At 39.9% G+C, this 4,872-nt stretch overlaps 1 non-coding gene across 1 annotated transcript; it reads left to right on the forward strand.

Moving 5' to 3' along the window:
* Positions 1–3,784: 3,784 nt before the first annotated feature.
* Positions 3,785–3,891, forward strand: LOC115029363 (U6 spliceosomal RNA). The gene has a single exon (XR_003834914.1). It is a non-coding gene; the product is annotated as a U6 spliceosomal RNA (small nuclear RNA).
* Positions 3,892–4,872: the final 981 nt, after the last annotated feature.

A 4,872-nucleotide genomic window follows, 5' to 3' on the forward strand; every position in this document is an offset into this window, starting at 1 on the left:
TCTCACCATGGCCTGTATGTTGTTATTAAATGAAAATATTTACTATGCATTGCCTGGAGTGTTTTAATTGATCAGGATCTTGTGGTTTCTTGTGACGAAGCCATCCCCGTGTCTTGAGCATGCCTCCTCTTTCAGGTGTGGCATGTTTTTACAGCTAAACTACTTTGAGTTTTGCAGGGAATTTAAGTAAACATGGAAACACTGACTGCATTTGATTTCATTTCATTCTTGAAGGTGAATTTCAAAGCAAAAACTTTGGATTGCTTGAAATCCTGACTTCTACACTAGTAGTGAATCATTTCCTACCTTGGATGTGAAACCCTGGTGAGGATGTGACAGCTGACTTAAAGAAAGCTTAAAGATATTTAAATATAAGCATGGATATTTAGTAACTTTCAACTTCAAAACAATTTAATGATGCTTAAGTGTTAGACCAAGACTTTTCAGATATAAGTATTGCATATTTACCTCCTAACTGGTTTTACGAATCAATTTTTCTTTGGACCTTTTCCCTCTTGGCCTCTCTGGAACACTCAGCTTCCAATGGAGCTTGCATATGTGACTCAAAGGCCATTTCAGTGATTTATTTTATTGAAAACTCACAAAGGAAAACACCTTGGAAGACCTAAAGTGAAAGTTCCATTTCCTACTTAGTTTTTTCTAAGCCCTGGAAAGACTCGGGGTTTTTTTGTTTTTTGGTTTTTTTTCCTGTGTTGTCTTGAGATTGAAATAATTGAAGAATGTATCAATCAGTGGACTCAGTGGGGAGGGTGGATGGCTCAGAGCTCTGAGTCTATAGCTATGATCCAAAAGTAGGGGGTAATGCTTTCATTAGGAAGCAGTCTGAATGGGAAGGAATCATAGAAGCTTCCCAATCCAGCTGTCATCTCTGAAGGTTGAAAATGAGAAAGCTTTTAGAAAATCGCATCGTATTTGAGGGTGAAGTAGAACCTATTAACAAGCCACCAGCACTGTCACCGAGGAGTTATCTGGTAGCTAGAAAGAGTATGGGGATACACAGTACAACCATTGTTATTAGGATTAGAAAGGTAGAACAAAATTACTTGTTTGCCTTCATAAAAATAATAGCTTACTGAAAATATTAGAAAATGTATCCCAAAGTCACAATTCAAGGTACATTTGTAAAATTTACTTTCTCTATAGCTATTCAGCTATATTCAGCTGTATTCAGCTATATTCAGCTGTATTCAGCTATATTCAGCATAGTAACCATAGCATGCCTTCATTTGTAATGTTGAAGGCTCATTTTCTTACAAATTATTATATGCAGCTGCTTTTTGCTGTAATAGAAAAGTCTGGATTATTCATATTTTCAGGGATCACATAGTTCATGCAGTCTAAAGTGTTTACTTCCTGGCCCATTTTAAAGGAGAGTTTTGCCAATTCCTTTATATCAGCAACAGAGGTATTAAACATGAAATAACTGAAGAGTTGTATAAAAATCAGACATAGGCATGGTAGCACGTGCTTTAACCCCAGCACTCAGAAGGCAGATGTCTGTGAGTCCAAGGCTAGCCTGGTACACATAGTGAGTTCCAGGCTAGCCAAGCCTGGACAGTCAGACCCTCTTTCAAAAACCCAAACAACTTAATATTGAACTTAGTAAGAACCGACTAGTCTATGATCAGGTTCGAGGTGAGCAATAAATTCACTACAGACCCAAGATAGTTTTGAAAAAGGAGTTAATTGAGATGAAAGAGAATAATGAAATGATGGTGGAAAAGTCAAAGTGTTTTAAACACTGTGGTTCTGGGCAGGAGTGTAGCTCAGTGGTAGAGCGTTTTTCTAGCACTCATGAGGCCCTGAGTTAGATTCATTGTGTGTATGCTTGGGTGGATGTGTGCCAGGGTGTGCCTGAGGCAGTCAGAGCACAGATTCCAGAGTCAGTTTTCTTCATTACTATGTGAGGCTTGACTCAGGTCATCAGCCTTGGCAGTTAGTGGCTGTAACTGCTGAGCCACCTCACTACCTCAAATCTGTTTTGTATTTTTAAAAATATGTTATATGTTAAAGTTAGTATTGAAAGTCCAGAGCTTAACAATTAGAGCAATTATTGATGGATCTGATAATACTGAGAAGATAGACAGATGCACAATTATATTTAGAGAGTTCAACACTTGTGTTGTAATTGTTAGAATAAGAGGGAAAAGGTGAGAGATATTGCTCAGATCTGGATTGTCAACCAGATCCACATGCTATTTATAGACACTGTACCAAATTATAGCAGAATATGCTTTCTATAAGAATTTTATATCTCAGTCATTTAAAAGAATTATTAATATAAAAAGTATGTTTATGTATGAACTAAAATCACACATTGTGTCACCATATGAATGTGGAGGTCAGAGGACAACTTGTAAAGGAAGTAGGTCCTCTTCTTTCACCATGTGTGTCGCAGAGATCAGGGGTGGCAGGCTTGACAGCAAAAGCCCTCATCTGTTAAGCCATCTCACCAGCCCAGTCTGTATATTTCTAAATAACTCAGAAGTCAAAGTGGAAATTAAAAAAGACCTTAAAGAGTACTTCAAACTAAATGAAAATAAAGCTTTTGGGATTCGTTAACATAGTCAGGAGAGACAATGGTATATTTGGTTTGAGTTCTGCTGTATTTTATACCAATGAGACCTCAGTCAGCTATTGGATGGATCACAGGGCCCCCAATGGAGGAGCTAGAGAAAGTACCCAAGGAGCTTAAGGGGTCTGAAACCCTATAGGTTGAACAACAATATGAACTAACCAGTACCCCGGAGCTCGTGTCTCTAGCTGCATATGTAGCAGAAGATGGCCTAGTCGGCCATCAGTGGAAAGAGAGGCCCATTGGTCTTGCAAACTTTATATGCCTCAGTACAGGGGAACGCCAGGGCCAAGAAGTGGGAGTGGGTGGATAGGGGAGTGGGGGGGGGAGGGTATGGGGGACTTTAGGGATAGCACTGGAAATGTAAATGAAGAAAATACCTAATAAAATGATAATAATAATAAAAACTATTCCCAAGCTGCAAATTCAAATCTGAGGGGACATTTATGTTGAAGATGATGCTGAGGCATGAGAATGGACAAGCTGTCCAAAGAATGTTAGAATGGGAAACCAAGGACTGAACCTGCGATCTCCAGTGTTCTTTACCACCCTTGGTGGCCTGACTGCAAAGCCCCTTGTTCAGTCATAATGAGTACTGTGTGATACTATCCCTTGGATAACATGAACAGACATTCACTTCCTACAGGTGGGCATGACTGATTAAAGTAGTGTTACTGTTGAAGTATAACCTTCAACAGTGAGTTTATTGGGATTACTTTCAGGAGTATGGGTAAGGGATTACTTATAGGAACACAGTCTACTCAAAAGCAGCTGCATTATCAAAAGCCCACCCTAGAATGGGTGAAATTCATTAAAACTAGTATTCTGGAGTTCTCTGCATGACTTGCAGGCATAGATAGGTAAAAGTTTCCTTCCTCAGTAGTTATCCTTATATAACCCCGTGGAAGGAGGTACCCTGTTAGACTTGTAAGATTCAGGGACTTCATGAGACTTGTGTGTTGTTTATTTCCTGAGTAGTAAGGAGCTCTCCTCAAGTAGAATGCTTCAAAAAATTGCTACACAATGGTGTCTGCCCCCCATATAATTCTTTCATCTTGTTCCCCAAGCTCTGTGCTGAAAGATCTCTCTTAATTACTAACAGCCTGCAGACACTCACTGGAGAGTGTAGTAGTTTCATCTGAATGCAGTAGTTGCACCTGTATGTATATTCATGAGAGGTGGAAGTGGGTGCTCACTTCGGCAGCACATATACTAAAACTGGAACGATACAGAGAAGATTAGCATGGCCCCTGCGCAAGGATGACACGTTAATTTGTGAAGAGTTCCATATTTTCTTGGTCTTACAAAGATTATATGCCCCAGTACAGGGGAATGCCAGGGCCAGGAAGCGGGAATGGGTGGGTTGGGGACCAGGGCGGGGGGAGAGTATATAGGACTTTCAGGATAGCATTTGAATTGTAAATGAAGAAAATATCTAATAAAAATGGTTTAAATAAAAAAAGAGGTGGAAGGGGCTAAGGTCTATAAAATATAAAACAATGTTTTATAAAGTATTTTATCAAGTGTATACATTATTTAAGATTAACAAGAATTGAGGGCTTAGTGAAGTATAGTTTGGGGTTTTTTTGTTTTTTGTTTGTTTGTTTGTTTGTTTGTTTTTCTCAGACAGGATTTCTCTCTGTAGTTCTGGCTTTCCTGAAACTCTCTTTGTAGAACAGACTGTCTTTGAACTCAGAGATCCAGCTGCTTCTGCCTCCCAATTGCTAGGATTAAAGGTGTGGGCTACCACTGCCAGGTAAAGTATAATTCCTTTAAGAGAGTCACACACTAAGGGTGAATCTTAGAACAAAATTTGAGCAGAACAGGGAGAAAGGGTGAAGAAGTCCAAATAGAAGAGAGTAGAATGAGGAGAGCTCAGACAGCATGTTAGTTCACTGGAGGTATAAAAGATACATGAAAGCCACCAAAAGTCCCTATCCCCAAAGAAAAGAAAACAGAACAAAAAACGGTTATAGTCAAATCCCATGGGAAAGGTCCAGGAAACCTAAGAGTGCTTGCTGCTGCTCCAGAAGACCCGAGCTCCATCCCTGGACCCACACGGAGAAGCAGGCCTGTCTGTAACTCCAGTTTCAAGGGATCTGATGCCCTCTTCTGGTACTCAAACTTAAATGCATATACTCACAAGACCCCACACATACACAGAATTAAAAACAGAAATCTTGCCTGCCCTCATTGACACCCCTGCAGTCACCAAAGAAGAGCTGCACCACACCAGAACGCTGCCCCATGGCTGTAGCAAGGAACATGACTTGGGA

The sequence above is a fragment of the Mus caroli genome, unplaced genomic scaffold (genome assembly GCF_978045245.1).
Source record: "Mus caroli unplaced genomic scaffold, Mus_caroli_1 scaffold_12, whole genome shotgun sequence".
NCBI classification, from domain to species: Eukaryota; Metazoa; Chordata; class Mammalia; order Rodentia; family Muridae; genus Mus; species Mus caroli.